The sequence below is a fragment of the Meleagris gallopavo genome, chromosome 3 (genome assembly GCF_000146605.3).
Source record: "Meleagris gallopavo isolate NT-WF06-2002-E0010 breed Aviagen turkey brand Nicholas breeding stock chromosome 3, Turkey_5.1, whole genome shotgun sequence".
In the NCBI taxonomy this organism is placed as follows: domain Eukaryota; kingdom Metazoa; phylum Chordata; class Aves; order Galliformes; family Phasianidae; genus Meleagris; species Meleagris gallopavo.
The window spans coordinates 61695093-61716597 of NC_015013.2; the positions used below are offsets into that span (position 1 = coordinate 61695093).

At 38.1% G+C, this 21505-nt stretch overlaps 1 long non-coding RNA gene across 1 annotated transcript in view; it reads right to left on the reverse strand.

Annotated features, from left to right (window-relative positions):
- Positions 1 to 5: 5 nt before the first annotated feature.
- The window catches only part of LOC109366811, a 28962-nt gene continuing 7462 nt past the window's right edge, over positions 6 to 21505 (reverse strand). The window contains exon 2 of the long non-coding RNA XR_002113419.1: positions 6 to 1045. This is a non-coding gene — a long non-coding RNA (uncharacterized LOC109366811). The remainder of the gene's footprint in view (positions 1046 to 21505) is intronic.

Here is a 21505-nt window from a genome sequence, read left to right on the forward strand (position 1 = left end):
TTTTATAATTCCTATAAAGAAGTGAGATATATGAAGACTAAAATTACCTTGGTAAAGGATTTCAGACCTGCATCGGACAGCAAGCATTCTTAGAAGAATAAAATGACATCAACATAAGCATCACAGAAACAGTCACACTTTGATTCACTCAGCAAAGATGAAGGAAGCAGCACAGGCTTCAAGGTATGCAACCCTCCAGCTTTAACAACCTCGCAGAATGATGTAATTTCAATACAGGAGGTGTGCCTGCTTAGAGAAACCCTCATGAAATCTCTTATCCCCCCTGTTCAGCCAGCTCTCCTAAAGCAAATAATGCTGGGCCACACCTGGAAATCTTTGATCCTTCATGCTCCAGGGAGAAGGAGTAACCAGCAGCCCAGGAGGATACATGAAGTGGGTCAGAGCGTTTCTTCATAGTGCGAAGTTTTTCAGTCAGCAGAGCTCCTGCCTACTGGAGCTGGCTCTCATAGCCAGCGTGTGACAGACAAATTTCAGCAGGAAACAGCACTTCAGAGTCACACCAACTCTTCATAAACATAACCATTCAAGAGTTCTGTCACAGAAACAGCACCACAGTTAGACCAACAAAACCTTTTTATTCATTGCTGCTATCTTCAGGTATTTATAGTCTTCAAATAAGTACGTATAAGAAGCCATCAACCAAAACCTAAATGCAACTCAAGTTTCATTCAATCACTTTTCAACCCAAACACAAGAATGAATTTTACCATATTAATGTTTTTTCAGTTACTGTTTGCGGTTCTGTAACTGTACTCATACAATAACCAAGCTGATAGATCTATGATAATCAGTTACAAAAGCAAGATTGACTTCTTGCACAGGAGATACACCTATTTAACCAAGCATACATTACTGTGTTAAATGTTACGTAAATGTTTTCTTAAAGAAAGAGTGTGTATTTGATCACTGTTCTGAATATTACGGCCCATGAAAAGTTGATACGTGGAAATATATTTATTATTATTTTAAAATGATTCCACATGTACTTGAGAGCAATCACGTATTCCAACACAGCAGATCAAATCTGAAAAAAAGTGAGAAAATACTATAACAGTGAAAGATTTATTTAAGATGAAAATCATGACAGTCAGCACTATGATTTTTACAGAACTAACACTTAAAATGTGTGTTCATGCTCTAGCCAAAAGAGCAACACTATGAACTAATAAATAAATATTAAAAAGCAGCAGTTTCCATAAGGTGGTCCAAAAGGCTATGGCTGGCATGTGGTCCTACTTACAATATTTTCCCTCTAAGTCTCTATTAGAAGCACATGATGGTCTTGGGGAGAATGAAGGATGAAAGCTGCCCCATTGCTAAGAAAATCTGGAAAACTTTGGACCATTTTAAGTTTAAAAAACAAACAAACAAAACCAAACATAAACGGTTAATTAAAACAGTTCACTTTTTCTTTCTTACTTATTTTAATAGCCATTAGAGTTCCTATTGAAACAGTATCAAACTCAAAACTAGTAATTACTGAACAGTGTTTCGAGACGTATCAAAACTATGTTTGCAAATTGGATGTCTTTGGAGACGCGTTATTTACAGTCTGAATGGCTCACATTGCTCATACTATTCATTTGTATGAGCCTTTTTCACAGCTAAAAAACAAATGCAGAGAGAGTTTTTCAAAAACTAGAAGTCATCATCAATTGCTTTTCTAAGCCAAATAAAAGGTGTATTTTGAACATCACCCAGACAATATTTTGTTTAAATATCTCTTTAGGAAACAATATCCTACTAACATCTAAGTTCATATTTTCAACAACTCACTGGAATTCTATATCAGACTCACCCCTGTTGGTAAACAAACTGAAAGAACTTTTTATTACTGAAATGACTACACTGAAGGGAGAATGTGGAGTAAGAGATTTGTCAGAGACAGGTTGACTTTTATTTACCAAGTGACCCACAAGCACAGATCCCAAGCAGGAAGTTATGCCTTAGCTTGAACCCAGCCCAAACACATAGCTAATTTTTTCCACTGATGAAATTCAGGAACCACCCAAATCTGTACCACACCACAGTATTGTTGTGCTAATCTGGCACACCAGCCTTCCAGGTAAACATAACGCTCGTTGGAATGTGCATGGGCCCATACTGCAAAGTGAGGTGGACCACAATCTGATAAAAAAAATCTGAATCATGCCACGTTCAAGTGTCCACTCATAGAAGCAGTAAAACAAAAATAGCTGAAACACAGCAACACAATAGCAATTCACAGCTAAAACCTATTGATGGCTACAGCCTACTCGGACACCTGTTGGTGACAATCCCAAATCCTTTCTGTTAATAAGATGTAAGGAGCGTGCAGCGGGGCAAAGGGCTGCTCCTTCTGCCAAGCTCTGTGCAAACCTTCAGCCAGGCATCCCTCTCTAACCAGAGACCTGAAGTTTGCAAGATGACCAAACATTATTAAAAATTGGTCACCTCTCCTTCATCAAGGGCTGCACTGATTGTCTAAGGACTGCTGAGGAGCAAAGATGCCCCGCATGCCTGCCAGCCAAGACAGATGTTCAAAGACATCAAGGCAAGCTTGATGATACTTTCAGGGCAATCAGGAGAGAAAAGCATGCCATTCCTACCATCTCACCCACTTCCAGCTGGGCTTAAGGGATTTCCAGTCACTAACAACTTCACTATTATTGCTGCTGTTAAACTTCCTACGGCCTCATAATAACCATATCCTGGCAATAATTAATTACTCCAAAATTCATCTTCTAGTTTTCCTAATATCTCCTGACTTTACTTTTTTACTCTGTCCATTTCATTAAAAAAAACTCATAACAGTGCACATTGCCAAAACACACAAGACTGGCAATAATTGTGTTGGTACGTTTCAGACCATGTTTTGTCCAGAATAGTCAGGTTTACAACATGCTGTCAAAACTTTTGATTTTCCTTTCTAATTTGGTTGTGTTTTAGGCCAACCTTTTTTCACTCCTCATAATTTGATTAGCACCCATGTATTTTTACCACACATGAAATGTTGTGGCTGGGCTGCCAATTGCCCTGTATAACCAACATGATCAAGCTATACTAAAACAGATGCAAAACCCTTGCGTGTGCATAGTCTATCCTGAAACAAAACCACAAAAAAACTATTTTTTTCTCTAACAAGTTTCAGAACATGTTTATTTAAGGTTAAAAGATAATTTTCTTTCTGTAATAGTAACTTTTGCAAACTGAATTAAAATGTTTGCTGTAACAATCTCTGCAGGTTGCCAAATGCTTCCAGGGTACAAAGTCACAAGCTCTGTGGAATGCTGCTCTGTGTACTCTGCCTCTGCCAGCACACCTTCCCCAAGTAACCCGTACAGCTTGAAAGCTCAATGTCTGTCCATGCTTTTAAGCTTTGTTAACAGCAGAGCACACAGATTCCACTTTACCAAGCGCACTGTCTTTTCCTGGGCTTCCATAGCAAGTGCAAAGACAGCTTCTCCCTGTCATACAGCCAAACTCATTTAAAAAATATTCCAGGAAGACAAGTTCAAAGGACCTGTGCAGAAATAAAAACAGCAGAACAGTGTTTCCTCACTACATATTATAGTGAAAGGTTATGTCAGCAATCCCTCTACCTTAGCATTCATCATTTCTGTAAAACATGATAAAAGAGATGATTTTTTTCTTATATACCTTCAAAGTAGTATTGCTGTGCATTGCACTTGCATTAATTTATGCTATTAGTAAACAAGTATACAGTGCTAGCATAATTATCTCATTTGTTATGTAAAAGCAATAAATCTCAGTCCTTAAAACACATGTCCTTGCAAACCAAGACTTCAAATAACAGCTGGAAACATTCAGGATCATGTGTAAAAATAGTAATACAGTTATTAAAATATAGATGTCCAAAATTACAAGATGAACATTCCTACAAAGCTTAAATCGTGCTTCACAACATTGGGAAAAGTCCCAAGGTAGAGAACACAGCCTCCTAGCAAATAAGCCCTCCACCAGGGCAGCACATCAAGTGTGTGACAAACCCTGGAACATTCACAGGGGCAACTGGCAGAGATTGCTAAATATGCTCAAGATCAATATCTATGCACAAACAGCAAGACCTAGGGAACTAAGCATGGAATTGGTATCCAGCAAGTCTTATGTTTAATACTACTGCAGAAACAAATATGCATGTGCCTGCTTTCCTAAATGAAAAAAAAAGATTATATTCACTGATGCATTAAAGTTTGCGCTAAAGAAGTGTTCTGAAGTTCAGTGAAGGAGTATATACATACAAAAGTACAGCCTGAAAGTTTCTGAACAAATTAACCATTGCTGCCTCCATTTTCAGGAATCTTGGCATGAAGGAGAAAAATACAATGTGATACTATTACAAAAAAAATAAAGCACTTCTCTATTGCTTCTATTAGGTCCAAGAGAATATACCTTCAAAAGGAAATTCTTCCAAGAGAAAAAACAAACAAACAAATAATTAAGCAAAAAAACCCACCACAAACCCTCACACCGAACAAGGTGGCACAAGGGAGATATCAGACACTGGACAATTGGACCAACTCTTCCAAGAGTCTGGCATAACATTCTCTTTAGTAAGGTGGCATAATTTTCTGTTTTTTTTCCTATGAAACCTCAGTATGAAATACAAAACATGCTTCTGACCTCTCCAAACAGCTAATGCCATAAGGCAAAACTGAGGTAGTTACAGATCATTATCAGATTTTTACTTCTGACTTACAACAACTGATCTGACTTGCTGGGAAACAGCACATACAAACACCATGAAGAAATTTTAGGAATATTCCTCGTCAAAATCTTTCAGAATACAAAAACTGCAGCTTACTGAAGTCAGGCCTAAAAAGCTCTTACTCTTAGATTGAAGGTGCCCTTGGAATTTGTTACTTCTTTTAGCTCCCTCATTAATCTCAACAGGAATTAAATACCTTGATTGGCTGATATGGCTTTTCATGTTTTTTGTTTGCTTTGCTCCCTCTAGACAATACAGAATTTTAACACCATAAATATATCTCAAGATTTATTTTATTAAAAAAAAAACAAACCCCAAACCTTTAAAAACTCAACAAATCAAGTACGCAGATATCTACGTTAGCAGGTCAGCTAAAGACAGCATTCAGAAACACTGCCACACTCACAGTTTAGAATTGAAGAAAACAGTCTTTATATCTAATTCACAAAAACACAGTTCTGAAATACTTCTGACTATAAGCAGAAGGTATTCCCCACCCCATCAGTTCGAATGTACACCTGATGTGGCTAAGGTCTTTCAATGTTGGTGACTTCTGCCTAAGAATTCAACTGAACAGTTTATCAAATATACAGAAATGCAGAACTATAGCTTAAACTGTAGTAAATTTGTATTGACTTTTGTAAGTAGGTATTGGCTTTTTACCCTGCAAAGAAATGAAATGTTTTAATCATCAAGGGAAGGTAGATAATTCTCAAATTTGCACATACACAAACCCAGCAAACAGAAAGAAAGGAGATGGAGTAAAACCTGTTCCAACAAGCTGAACATTGGAAATCTGACTCTTCTGCTCCTGAGGAGCCAAACTAAAAAAGATACAATGAAAAGCAGTTTAAGAACAAGGTAGAACAGAAACCATGCAAAGTATTACAGTACAGAGGAAACCCATTAAAATACGTTTTTGTCATTTTAAAAGGTGGAAAAGAAAAAAGAAGAGAATTTTTTTCTTCATTTTGCCTTTGAACACACATGCACAAGCCCTTCACAAGTGTCCTTGGGTCTTAAATTAAACATACCTTCCCTATAGGTCACTAAATTGGCAGAAATCAGACAAAAATACTTGGCCAAGGCAAGATAATTAAACCAAGCCTCCATAGTTCAGCAGAAAACGTTGAAACGTATGGAAATAAACGGACTTACAAGTGCCGATCATTTACCACGAGCATTTAAACCTTACATATGGTAGTTCTGTGAAATTACAGAGTGCCAAGGGGTGACAGCACAAGAACAAAAAAAACACGGCAAAAGTAATTTCAAAGAAAACTAGACACATAGAAAAGTACTTGTGCAGCTCTTCTTTTGTGTCAAGCCCATCCAAAGCTGGCTCTGCAATCAAAGTTCTGTTGTACCATTTGTAGACTGACAAGTAATTATTTGCGCACAACTTTTAGGAGCAAACATGGACATAATATACAGCTAAGTAAGGCAAATTAAAACCAGCTGAAGCCTGCACTGATACTCTCCAAAACATTCATGATGTGGAAAGCTTTTCACAAGAATTCCAGCTAATTTACAACAGCAGAGGAATCATCCCCAGACGGTTGGACAGATTTTCCTCTGCTAATGGTTATATTGCATTCCTGGTGACAAAAGTTGTTGACGTTAATCTTGAATCGTAGAAACAGCACCAGAATAAAAATGGCCTGGCGTATACTTCCAACATTTTTTCCTTTGAGAACACTTGAATTGACCAAGAACTTTGTTTAAAAGTTGAAGTTCAAGAGAATTGAAGAAATGAGTCTTTTACCTTGCCTCATTTAAGGTTGATGTTTTATTTTCACGGCATTAGGCCAGTGATAGCTCATCACTGCTTTGAAATTATCCACCCATTTTTACTTTCCTTTCCAGTTACATAGGAAACAACTCAACTACAGCCCTGTTCTTTCAGGACTCATTTTCTCTGAGGGCTGGTCTTTAATAGGACAAGCCAGCGCATGTGGCCAACTGCTGGATTCGTATCTGAAAACCGATCAGCATCTACATCACCACTGAATGGAATAATTGAAATTACTGCGTCGTCATTCATCGATAGGCCCACAATCAACTCCAAGCATCACTAACATGGTTTATGAGAACAAGAACTGGGCTTTAAAATCTCAGTTGTTTTCCGACCAGAGCTGTCACTGCTGTAAGACGTGACTTGGAAAGCTTATGAGGTGCAACTGAGTACTTACTCAGCTGGAAGTAATAGAGCAATACTTTCACAAGAGCATTTAAAAACTAAGCGTGCAAATGATATAACACCAGCAGACTGAAAATAGACATGAAAACAAAGCAAAGAAGGGAAGAATAAAATGCATTTATGTAAAAAGTAAAATCATTACTCTGAAGTTTCCTTTTTTTCTTAAATACCTCTTCTGCCCAGTAATAACAATGCATATTTTAGTAACATCCATTCGTGCATTATGCTTGGGAGACAACCAAACACTCATTTAATTTGCAGAATAGCACTGAATGCAGAAGCCCAATCTTCCTATTTCTGCCACATTTACAGCAATTTAATTATTTACTGAGTTGCTTAAGTCCCGAGACCTGCAACTTGTTCCGTTAACTGTATCCTGAGATATACAGGAAGCACACAATTACCAGAATTATACTTAATTGCATAGATATTGTCTATACTAAAACAAATAGGTGAAGTTCCTGTGTTTAAGTGACCATTTTCACACTTGATTTGTGAGGTTTGAGACCAGAAACCTTAGAATCTACTTGCACATGAAAGAGTATAAGTTATTTTAGGATTTCCTAGCTATTAGGGATATAAACTGTGCAATAGAGATTTAAGTCCTTTCTCAGGATTTCAGTATTTGAATATATGTTCCTAAAGGCTGGTTATCAAAATATGTATCATTCTACTTACAGTCAAACAATAACAATTAATACTTTTACAACTGAACTCACAAGCCGTAACAGTGTATTTGCCAAACACTTCTCACCTAAAATACTTGGTTATTCTACTCAAGTTACCGTCCAGTTTCTCATTTTATTCCCTTCCACATCCATGTATTTGTTTCCACCCATGTCCATGCCTAAGTTATACCCAATTCTGCATTGGCAAAGGGAGGTGAGACAGTACTTTCATAAAACTAAAAATCAGAATGATGTTAAGATATACGTACATAGCATTAGCAAATTTGCAACACTGACACAAATTAGGTCCTATATCTATCTGTTTATCTCAGAGAAAACAGAGAATCAGTGCATTCCACTTGGTTTCTTAAATGCACAAAAAAAATCTAAGTGTCAGAAGTAAATTCAAAGTGGCACTCATCTGAAAGCTGAAGAAGAATATTTTTGAAAAAGAGGAGTGTTAACATTTCAAAGCATGATTTGAAAGCTCTTAAGGGAGAAGTTGAGAGATGGGAGGGCAGGATTAGAGCGGCTATATTACAAATAAACACAGAATCTAATAAAGCACAGTGGCGCAAAATCAAGTCTGTATGTGGGTGGGACATTATGTAAAAGGAAATACAGAAATGAGTCCACAATTACATTTATTGTTTTAAGAATACCCATGAAAATCTGGTTCCATTGCGCTGAGCAGACTGTACTGGATTCCCACACCATCTTATTGCTGTGACCACTGGTCTTTTTTCCTACAATTTCTTTTTCTCCAAAATCAAGTCTCGTCTGGAAGAAGACCATGAAGTGGTTAGGAAGTGGAAGTTTCCATTGCTTCCATTTCATTCTCCACATTTTCCCACCACAACGGAGCAGGCAGAAGGGATCATCTGTGCAGCTGCAGAACGCTTAGCTTCAGATGAGCAGCAAGTACATTTTCTTTAAAATAGCATCTAAAATACTTTGATGCTAACCGATCAAAACCAGTTTATTTGCAAGAACATAACAGTTTTAGGAACCCTATTAGAAAAGATTCAAGATGAACCTTTGAGTGAGCAGTAGAGTATGGCCCCAGGATAACCCATCTAACCGTCCTAGTGCTCACTACAGATGTTTAAATCCCTGACTTGAATCAGACAAGCTGGCAATTTTACAACCCGAGTCCCTGTCAACACAGGAAAATGCCGTAACACCGGCTATTCATTATTTCCAAACCTCTTTCATCCACACAGTCTGCAAAACACTTCTGAAACTTTAATCTCATCCTCATATATAACAAGCATGTATCAGATATCTCTGATATTTTTTGGAAAGGAAAGTAAAAAATCTGTTTTAGCTCTACTCTGCTTAACTTCTGACATAGGCTAAAGCCTTAAATCATTTGTCTTACCATTCACACCCATTTCCTCAGATACACTTTACAAAAAGTGGTTGACAGCTGGTGTGAATGCATCCCAGGAGCTCTGAGACCACTGAGGACCTCTATCTCCTCAGGAGATGCTTCCCAGATGTATCAGGAAACGAAATGGCTCAAAGGCCAAAGAGAGAACTTAAGCTTCAGTATTGCCTTACTTATTTGTCAAGGATTTAGAGACTGCCATAAAATCTGTATCATCAGAGTCTAGCTAACTCTCTACAATAATTTAAGTTCTACACTTGATTATGGATAAGGATTCTGTCTGCTCCTTAAAGCAGCATCACAGAAGTTTCTTAAGGGCCATCATAAGGCAATGAAATGAAAAATATAGCATTAAGCTCTTCAGGTGGTCAAAAGCTTCTGCTTTTTACTCCTTTTTCTAAAGTCTGAAGAATGGTTGGGCCTTTTCAGGTCATTTTCTAGCCAAGCCTTTACTTTTTGCACACAAATTTAAATCACATTTTGTGGTGAAACTTTAATCTACTAAAATATAAATGTGCATAAAAGAAAGACTATTAAGCTTCATCCACACACACACACAACAAAAGTAAAACTGCCAATATAAAGCACAGATATAGAAAAATTAAGCCAAATAAAAATATATAATGAAAGACATCTGACACAAGTGTCAGTCTATGCTTGCTTGTTTTGTCAGCTGTCAAATTGTGGTAATATACACTGGTAAAAGGCACACTGACAGCAACACTCCTAGCATTTTGAGGAGCAATCACAAAATACATACAGCTGGATGAAAAATATCTGCACTGCTACCAAACTGACTGAACAGGGCTGGTGGTCTTTAAAAAAAAAAAGATAAAGTAAATTAATGCTCAATACTTCTGACTCTCTAATGGAATTCTTTGCAGGACGGATCCCAAATTGTTTCTTCCCCACGCAAACCTTTTTGAGAAAGGAACCCTGTGCAATCCCACACGCGGTCATTTATATAGTTATTGTAAGTAAATACTGTTTCCAGGCAGCAAATGACGTAAGGTTGAGAAGTGCCATCCATTATATACTTATATTTTTAATTTTTTTAAAATATATGTAATAGGAAAAAAGTCTTCCTAGTAGTTTTGTGCAAGATTGTATCCCTCCCCAAAAAAAGAATTCTTTCAGTGTTGTGCCAATTTAAAAAGCAAATGCTTTCCTCTATGCAAAACACAGGTTTCAGACACGCTTTGTACCTATGCATATGAAGTTGCCAAAACTGAAATAAAACCTCAGGATGTGGTTCCATTATGGTCCTCCTGCAATCCACTCAAACCAACAACAAGGAGTCAAGAAAAAAAAATGAAAACATTATATTCGTACAGTTTTTGAATTTAATACATTTCCTGATGAAATAACAGCGCAGCAAGACCATGAGACAGAAAAGAAAATTGACTAAGATGATGCTACATGCTTTAAGATTTTATATAGCCATCAACTCCTGGAAACCAAGGGAGCAGTAGTAATAAGAGTTACTCATAAAGACTGCAGCCTAGTTTCCTGTGAAATATATAATTGTGCTGCAACAAAACAAAAAAAACACAAAACAACCAAAAATTAAACACATTACTTTTGAATAACCGTTCCTTAAAAAGCATGCCTCAATTCTTTTCTTCATTGCAGTCAGGAAGCTAAATCGGGCTTGCATTCACTCACAGAGCAGGCCCACTGTGCCACGTCAATTTTAGCACTGAGGAAGGTGAATGAAGCAAGTTTTCACTACAAAGCAAGTTTACTGATGGTTAGATTAAAGTTTTTTCGTTGCTTTGGTTGTATGTGTTTGTGTGCATTTTCTTCTTCTCCCTTTGTCAAGTATTTAGGAAGTCAAGATCTGGCCACTCTAATACCAACTACAGTGAGAAAGGCCAGGTGTGAAGTGGCTGAAGCTGCAAGCACTGGCTGGCAGGGATGCTGCAGCACAAACTGCACACGATGGCTCAGAGCTGACCAGCTCCGTGAAACAGCCCGCAGAGCTCCTAGGGGACAGGCTTCTCCAGGAAAACCTTATTATAGAAAATAAGTTATCAGGGGTCATTTTACAAGATACACGAAAGCAAAGCCATTCAAATACTGCAATCGGGAATTAACTAAAGCCAAGTTAAAGCTGGTTCACAGCCATGCTGGAGATTCTCTGGGGCATTTAAGAAGCATTTTCAGGTTTTCCTGAAGTATCGCTGCCCTCACCAGGGGGTTCAGACTCGAGCCACAGGCACCTTCCACCTTGCAGTGTTCTACCTCTGGTGAACCTGAACCCGTCATTAACAGCTTGAGTCCATTATACTCGTTCTTAACATGTTACTACTCAGAACTTTTCCCTCAACTTTTTTATTAAGCAACACCTTAAGTTGACTAAGTACATAAGTCTCACTGCTTTCACTCATCCAGACGGGAATTAGGCACACAGGAAGAAGTTCTAATAGTGGTTTATGTCTACAATCACTCGCTCTAAAAGATATGTTCCAATATATATTATTTCCATCTTTCTCTTCTTTCAGTTAGTTCTGTTATCACCAAGACTATTAAAATGAAGCCTTTCACATGAGTAGTAGCTCGGTGAAATATCTCTCCACCATTCCAAATGCTTTCTGTACAATATCAAATACTGCCAAGACACTTAATCAGATTGATTATCTGAGGGTGAAGCTAACAACTTGCAGTGCTGATAGCCAAAATCATTATGTTAGAAAAAGGGGAAGGACAAATGAAGGCCTGCACTGCCCCTCTGCCATGCAGCACTGTATGCTTTCTGCCTGCCAGCACCTTGAAAATCAACTTATTTAAAAACAGGGAATTTCTACATTTTATCACTTATACATATCACAGAGTATCATATCAGTATCTCAGATTATTTTACCAGTATGGCACAAGTAAAACAACTTCTAGACTTTAAAACTCAAGACAGCGCCTTGACATAAAACCTTCTGATTTTTAAGATAGGGCTGTGTTACACCTCACAATTCCTCTGCATCAGAAGACACGTAGCCTCCAGCTACCAAGAAGCAGCAGCAAGGCACATGAAAAAGGAGCCAGACAACCGCACCAGAAGCTTGAGCATCTTGCTGCCTTCACTGACCCAATGTGGTGCCCGCCCAACAAGGGCCCTCCTGATGCTGAATAGGTTTTAGCATACTTTCTGCCACCAGCATCTCCCTGAGCACAGATGTTCATGCAGCCTGTAGGAGCAGTTTCTCTGGGGGCTGAGGAAGGAAGCGGCAAGCACGCACAGCCACACAAATGCACATCAACATGTTTTGTCTCAGTCATAATCACGTGAGTTTTATTTCCTTCAGACATCAGATTGAAACGAGGAGAGTAAGAAAGGTGCATAAGCACGCAGCTATCATAATCCTCTGTTCTCACACCTTTTTCTCTCTCCTTCTCACTTCTGCTATGATTTTGGGTCATTCTTCCCTGTTACATCTCACTCATCATCACGGAGAAGCTTAGGAAACATTTTGGTATCCGTGTAATTCCTATAAAAACATCAGGAAGTGTAATCCTCTCAAAGCAGCTGCATTTTGGCTGTTTACCAACCATTTTACAGCAAACGTAATTAGTAACTTGCATACAATTGTAAGCAATACCAGTCCAAAATGCTGCTTCCCTTGCCGCTTGCTCTCTGTGCTATGCCAAGATGGTGACAGGCTTACTTAGCATGGTTATTGCTTCCAGTTTCAAATCCTTACAGTTAATTAAGTTTTTTTGGCTCTAGACAGTCTACGTTAAAGAGCCAAACAAACCAAAAATACTCTAACCTCATCACTTCACTATTTCTTCTTACTGTAGCCACAACGTGCCAAATACACTCGAGGATGATTCTGTTTATATTGAATGGCTAACATTTGTTAAGTGCACCTCATATGTTACTTTTGAAATAAATTACACAGCACATCATACATTCCAATAAAAGCTGGCAACCAAACTCGGGTTGTTCTTCTCACATCAAGAGCGGGTTCTGTACTTCGGAGGCAAAAGTCTGCGACAGAAACCGTAAGAAAAAAAGAAATACACATAAGAAGTGTTTCATGAGTGTTAGGTACCTTATTCTACCACCTGGTAAACTGACCTTCTGCCTCTCGTACAAAAATCCATTGCATTTTTGGATGGAAAAGTATCAGAGTTTCATGACTGCTTTTAAAATTTTATATAATATGCACTTACACATGTTGGCATGCACACACACACAGAAATGGAATTCCAAGATTTCCATTCAAATACAAAAAGCAAAGCTAAAAAGATTGTAACAGTGATCAGAATCTCAATAGTCCTTTTGAGAAATCAACAGGAAATGATAACTAATGAAAAATTCCAAATATTATTAATACAGGAAAATATGTCCAGCTTTGACAATCAATGCAGTCATGGAATAAACACTTCCATCTTCAGTAGCTGCTAAAACAAACACTCTTTTACAGGCTTTGACAGAGAACAGAATTCATTTCCCCCTTACAGCTGCACTGCTTCAAAGTCAGTTAAACATCAATGTGACAGCCTTACTTGCCAGAGCTGAGACATTTACTGTATTATCTTAGCTGGACACGACCAGAAAGCAGAGACTGAAGGCAGAGAGGTAAAGGGGAAAGAGATGGAAATCAATATTGTTTTTCTTAAACACTTTATCAATTATTTGCCTAACTCGTTGCCAGAGTTACTCTTCTTATTCACATATTTTGTATTTAAGACTCTGCTAATACAGAGCACAGGTCTGAAGGCAAAAAGTTCACTATATAATACAGTGTACTTCTACAAATGAAACTTAGTAGACTGAGCTATTATTACCTTATTTCCGACCAGCTATCACCCTACTGATTTCCTCATTAACATCTAGAAGAGACACAGTTTATGCTCTCACTCTTATTTCTTTCTGCCTTTGACTTTCCAGTACAATCCCAATCTTCCAAAATGATAGTGGAGCCAAATTTATATTTATTTCACACAAAGCAACAAGCATATTTGTAAGTATTTAACAGTAATCAAGGACTACTGGTCAGATGTCAAGCTGGCCCTGACAATGAGTACTAAGTATACAGACCACTAAATATACTGCCTTGAATGAAAAATAGACACCAGATAACTGCAGCAGACATTTACAAAGACTGGCCCATGGAGTATTTCTGATATTCTGTAGAAAGCTGGCTAGTCCTATGGTGACAGCTCTGCTTGCTTCCAGATGTTTAATTGCAGTTAAGAAAACTCAGAATACATCAATTCATGCACTCATTTCCCACGAAAGCAGTTGTCATGGTCATAGGGGAGAAATTGTGTGATCACAAAGATGTCTTGTGTATTACCTACCAAAATACAACACAAACTACTAGTGGAATATCTGCCAAGTGACTCGTTCTTTTACGGTACATGATCTCTCAAAACCACCACTCAGAAAAAGCTCTGTATCGTATCATGACATTTTTCCATTAGGACTTGGAACATGCTTTTCATTTCCCTATGTATGTTGTAAGCAAGCTTTAAAAAAAACTGTATTTTTTCTCTTATTTTTATTGGTATTTTCTGCCTATATACAGAAAAGAAGATGGCTATGAAAGTCTACACCAGCACAGAGAGAGCAGTAATTAATAAGGACAAAATGCTACATCACCACCTGCATAAATTATGAGATGAGGTGCTATACTTTTTTCCTTATTTGAACTCTTGCTTCAACCAAAGTCAAAATTCTAGAAAAAGCCTGATGATTTGTGGCCCTATAGTCTGGCACAACCACTAAGTTTATATTCAGGAAATCTCCAAATCTCAGTGAATAGGAGTTTGAACCACCTTTCACCTTTTTAAGGGTCACATCAGGGTTAAAGGGAAGAAAAACAGAGATGCGCTTCATCTACCAATAATAAAATCACTCTTCTCCACATGTGATAGAGCCCTGATTGGAAGATTTCTCATTGTTTCCACAACCCCAATGCTCTAAATTTCATGGCATCCATACACAGTGCTGTACAGCTTCAGTCTGCAGTGTATCTGAGGTTTCTGTCTGGAACTCATCTCCGTGAACTCCCACACTCCCCTATTAGAGCTGGAGTCCGAAGAAAACTTGAGTTTATATTTCCCCTCTAGGAAAAAGAAGTACAGAAGCAAATGAAATATCCTCTACAAAAGCAAAAAGCTCTTTAAAATAAATGAATAAATAAAATAAATTCCTCTCCCTGGAGATGCTCAAGGCCAGGCTGGACAGGGCCTTGAGCAACCTGGTCTAGTGGGAGGTATTCCTGCCTAAAGCAGGGGTTGCAACTACATGATCTTAGAAGTCCCTTCCAATACAAACCATTCTATGATTCTAAATGCATTTTTTTTTTCCAAATAGTCCCAGTAGGCAATTTTCAGGACACACTGCAGACAGAGGCTGTCCATTCAGCTAGACTTGGAAGACAATGTGGCTCATGACTCCATGTGCTGTGTTGTGTTAAGTGTTTACTTGCTGAACTGTGTAGGGCTTTGGAATTGTGGGTTAGGCTTTTGTTGTTGTTGGGTTTGGGTTTTCTTTTGTGTGTGTGTGTGTGATGCTATTGCTTACCCCAGCAGCATTGTTTTTAATTAGCAAATGGGTAACTGTACCTCTCCTATCAAGAGCAAGATACCCAGTTTAAAGCAGCAAACCAGCCCAATTCATACATGCTACCAAACTGTCAGATGGAAGCTTGTGAGCAAGGCCCAGCTGCTTGTGTTGCAACTAACACTTCATTGTATACATTTTAATGCAGAAGACAGAAGGAGGAGGCTTTGCCTTTGAAAATAAGCCCCTGATGGAAATATAAAGAAATAAATCTGTGTACTTTCTATCTTTATAATCCTTATTGTATTACGTTATTTACATCTCCCTGTCAGTTACTAGAAATTATGGAGAAACGTTCACATCCTGAAGAATTTCCCTCCCCTACATACATACAAAACTGATGACTACACTGCTTTTTACCCAATATTCCTTCTCAACATCTTACAAGATTTACATTTCCATAGCTATTGCCAACTTCAGAAACCTGCCACAACATATTAATTCAAACTGATATAAATTGAACTTTACACGAACCAATACATTTGGTATTCTTAAATAAATTAAGAAAACAAAATCAGAAGCAACACTAAATAAATTCAACCATCCAATTCAAAGCAAATATGCAATTCAACTAGCATAGAGCTGGAGTTACTGAAATCAGAAATCTGAGTTGAAATAAAGGCATGCAGTCTGTGACAAAATGGCAGTGGAAAGTTCTGCAGGAGGAGCTGCACACAGTATTGCTGGAGTTGAGCCCACAACTCATTCCAAAACTCTTGTCAAAAATGTCTTCTGATATTTCTCAATATATACAATGCACACTGCACAGCTCGTCTCCATTCAATAATCCTGAAGAGACACTAAGTGCAGTTAAAATGATTTATTCTACTGAGCTTTTCATTGTATTAATTTATACTCTATGACATCACAAACCATAGATGTTTAAAAATTCAATTTAATTTGTAAGATGGAGAAATATGTAACCTGCTAAAATATGAGTAGGTATGTTATATGGCTTCTAAAGGTGAACTGTGGCTGAAAAAATGAAAGAGCAATATGCACAGAACCTCTAGCATAAATAACATCAAAAAGTGAAATTTCAGAGAGAGTTCATTATTAACTGAAATCCTGCCTTCATTTTCCCCCTAAAATTCAGTTACAAATTAACTTCTAACTACTCCCTTTATGTATGACACAGCACAAAGCATTTGAGTTCTTTATTTCAGTGCTTTGCAAATTAATTTTAAAGGTTCTGGCAGGCTAAACATGACACGCATGAACTTGCAAAATATTCAAGCTTCTTTGTCTGCTCATAAAAAGCAGAACTTCTCCCTCCAATTCCACAGTCATGTGCACGCCATTTAATAAACAATTTTGTTACAAAAAAATAGTAATGATTCTTCTTGAGGCATAAAAGAGAATCTGAAGAGACAAAACTCGCCCATGCATAGATAATGCTGAAGACAAAACAGACACTAAACCCTAATCCCATCCCAACCTCCCCTTCAGGTAAGTATATTTTCCCCTTATCTCTCAAACACACCAATTTCAATAATACATCTGATGGTAACAATAAAAAAATAATAACAATTCTAAAAATACAGCTTTTTCCCCTCAAGGTAGTCCTTGGGAATAAGCCCCATTCAGATAATCCCTTAGTCATTAGGCGACAATCCTCATTTAAAACAACCAACTCTCCCATGCGGCTCTATTATAAGGCGATAGCTATGGCACCTCTTGTAATTTAAAGACATCCCATTTTCCTTGAGGTCAACCAGACAGCAAATCAAATAATCCCACAGAGGATTTAGAGAAAGCTTGACCCATTACTGAAGTGTTAAATTAGAATTTCAAAGAATAACTCCATCGTCACCACACAGAGATAGTTTTTAGTTCTTCTCCTCTGTAAAAGCAAAGCTAAATCAATGCTTGGTTTTATCTCCTAAGACAAGCAGCCAAATATACAGTTAACTCAAACCAATTTGGGTCATTTAATAAAATGGAAAAAGGCCATTGCTTGAACAGCAGTTCTTACAACTTCATTAATATATCACAACACAGGTGGATAAAAAGCAGACATTCTATTTATATTTAAGGAAATGGAAAACAAATGCTTTTATTTTCTGTGAACACTCCACAAACTTCAGTATTCTGTATATGGAGAAAATAATGAGAATTGAGTCCATTTTACAGATAAGGAAGAGAAGGGGCTTACAGCTCAGGTGACTTGTTCAGAATACCTCTCACCACCCTGACAGTGAAGTAGAAGCTCCTGGCTCCCAAGCACAAACCCAGAGGATAATCCCATTGCTGTAGTTACCCATGTACCATAATTCTCATAGGCAGTCTTAAATTTACGTCACAGAATCCATTCATTCTGGGATGAACTCTGTAAGCCCACAAATTCTACAGATGGTTCCTGCCACCTTATCCAAATCTGTTGATCAGGAAAGAATTGTCCAAAGTATCACTAAGTTTGATTTTCATTGCTGACTCTGGTCTCAAGTTAAAAAAAGAAAAAAAAAAAAGACATAAAAAAACCTGATAGTTCAGCACCATATGAGATTAACAGATGCTTCATGCAAAAAGCCACAGAGACCATCATCAGCATGGCATAAAGATTCTTAAAGTTACCTAATACTTTGAACAAAGCAACAGAACAGAACGAAGAACTGGTAATACAATCGATACAAATTATTATATGGAAACAAAAGCATTCAATTATTAAAATACCTAAAAAAAATAATCTTATGTTGCTACTACCCTATTACCAACTTCCTTTTCTGTCAATGGAATAAAAACAGTGAAAGGTGATATCCTCTGTACACTCAGCTCATACAAATGAAAAAAATCTTCAATTAACAGAACAAGGTTTCACCCAGCATGGGACCCTCCTCCCTGGAGGAAATTCCACATCTCTCTGGGAGATGCGTTTTAAGCAGCTCATATTTTACTTCTCCATTACTCTAATGCAAGGAGATCTAAAAATGCTGATTTTGATCTCTTCAGATTTCCAAGAATTCCTTATGGCAAAATACTTCACACTGGTCTAACCAAAGTATCTGGAAAAAAGATGGCATATGCAGTGACAACTATGGGACAATCAAATTAGTAATGTATCTTCATAGTCAAATGTATTCATTTAATTATGAACAGAGATACCACTGCTATAAGGAACAGAGCTGTCCCCTGAGTGGATTTTTCATTTCAGACTCTACAAAAAACAAACCCCCAAACAACACAAAACCTAACATATTTCCAAAACTGTTTCAAGTTGCACAAATCCTCAGTTTGCCAGCAAAGATGCCCTTGTTTCAGAAAGTTTACTTCATGTCAGAGTAGAGTAAGCTATCCTGAAGCATTACAAGCAACCACAAGGGGATTTAATTGCTAAATATATCTGCAAATGTACACCTTGGCTTCCTCTGCAGTACCTTGCCTGGAAAGACAATCTGACAGGTAGCATATAAATAAATTAAATAAATAGAAGTGGCAAAGTGAAGAAACTCCCGTCCTTTACTGCACGACACGCACAGCAGCTAGGGTACTCATAGCTGACATGAGAAATCCAGCTCTCCAACAAGGTATTCAAGCAGCAGTAAGAAGCAGAAATGTTTCAGAGACAGAGATAGATAGATGGGAATATCAGCAGCCCAGAGAGGCAGCAGCCTCCCAGGGTGCCCAAGTGGGCAGCCCTGCTGTGCAGCAGGAGCACCGCGACTCCCTCCTCCATGCTGCTGCATGTTCCAATTGAGGCAGCATATAGAGATGTGCCCTCCCACCTCTCTCCCCTCAGCAACCAAAGACAGGTGTGGCCCTGATCATGCACATTGGTGTCCACATGGGCCCAGGACAGCATTCCCCAGCCTGTCTATCATGTCAGGTAATATAGGCTGTGGCAACAGACGTGCCCTGCAGGTGTCCAGGGACTGGTGAGGCCAACGTAATAAAGGAAGCAGCACTTGTGGAACGGTAACAGGCACTGGGAAGCAGAGGGACTGACTGACCCACCTCTAGCCTCTCCTATGACAGTTTCACATGGATCAGAGTGTCCTGATCCACACATCATCTCCCCTGCCTCGGGGTTTTAACCAAGCAGACAGGCATGGACTACCCAAAGCATTATCATTGTTGTCAGACGACACCAAACTTTCTGAACTGCCGTTACTGGAATCAAATCCACCACTGGCAGGCTATTACATTTCTTCTTTCTTTCTAATAGTGCCCTAAAACAGGAGCAGAGCACCATACGCTTGGTTCTAGGCTGATACTCAAAAACGAGTTAATAGTACACAGGTGTATACACACACAGCATGTCTGATGCTAACCAGTGAAAGCAGAAAATGAACACAACAAATGACATCTAACAGTTTAGGCTGAAGCACACCTCCTGTACACTGTAGTGTACAACAGTGGTGGTAACACATTTGGTATATAACAGCAGCAAAATAGCATAAGATATTTCATATAAGATGACGTATTGCAGGTTGTTTTTTTTTGTTTTTCTTGTAACTGTTTCTTAAAACTTCTGTCAATTTGTATCAAACGTGTCCTAAGTGTTATACAGTAGACTTACATGCATTGATTCCCTAAAGATTTCAGAACTGATCAGGAGATGAGAACTTGAGTTATGACAAGAGTGGGCTCAGGAGGAACCCAAGACCAGCATCACAGTCACAGACAAGTACTTTAAACATCAGTATTCACACGTGAAGCTATCATCACACATACTCTATTCTATCGTAGAATACATTCAGGTAGTTACACACTGCAATTCCAGACTGGGAAGGTTTTTTTGCATGGTCTCCCCAGCTGTTCTAAGCAGTAAAAATAGAGCTAAGCAGGATTTGTGAAGAGAAGCCAAGCGAAAAACCACAACTGAAAATTGAAAGGCCATAAAAATTAACTCAACTGAAATTTCATACGTGTTGGCCACCTACATTCAGAGAAATTTGTTTCAGTCCCATTCCAAGATACTACTAACTGTGGCGCCACACAGCAGAGTTTCAAGCTTACACCCTGATCAAAGCCATGCAGCAGACACCTCTCTCTCATAGCTGTGAAACAGGTGCCTGCAGATTGAAGGACAAAGGAACCCAAAGCCAAATGGAATCCTCAGTTCAGTGGGTATGGACAGTTAAAGGTCTACATAGTATCAACATAAGCAGGAGAAAAGCATGCTTAAAGAAAATGAATGGAAACATTTTAACTCAGTATGACACCACTTGCCTCAAGGATGAACTGACTTGCAATACCTACTACAAATCCAACTCTTTTCTCAGTTCTGATTTTAAATGTTCCTAGATCACCTATTGCTGTCATTGGGAAATATATGGAGCTTGGTGTATACTGAACACTGTAGTTTATTGAACTGGGATTACTGAGGAACAAAATACTGATAATGAAAAAGAGGAAGCATCTGGATCATCAGTTGCTAAACACGTATACTAAAATCCGGTGCCTGTGCAGTCAGCTAACCACAAATGGCTGTCTTTTCTGGGGAAGGAAAATATTCAAATGCCTTCTCTCTCTGCAGATTGCTAAAATGAGTTATTTTGTCAGGCTATGTATGGTTGGAGAGATATTTCTAAATCATTTAAAACAGTTAAAGATATTAATAAATGAAATATTATCTAAGACTGCGTTTTCAATAACCAAAGTTTGTTTAAACAAAGTTAAAATTTCTTGCTAATTCAGTTAGTATAAAGGTAAATTTTGTAGTATAAAGGTAAATTTTAAATAAATGAAAACAAACTGTGCCACGCTTTATATTAACCAGTTGCAAATTCACTTACTATTCTTGTCACGTAAGTCTTCAGAGTTAACATCCCAGCATTGTGGCATGATAAAAATTCACCCACTTTAACGTACAGAAATATCTATGATCCTCAAATTATTGTACTATAATGCTGTCAAATAAACAGACTACTGGAATTCAATATACAGAAAGCCAAGGCAAAATCTACCGTCCTTAATCTGAAATACCAGTGTCATTTTCAAGCCCTGT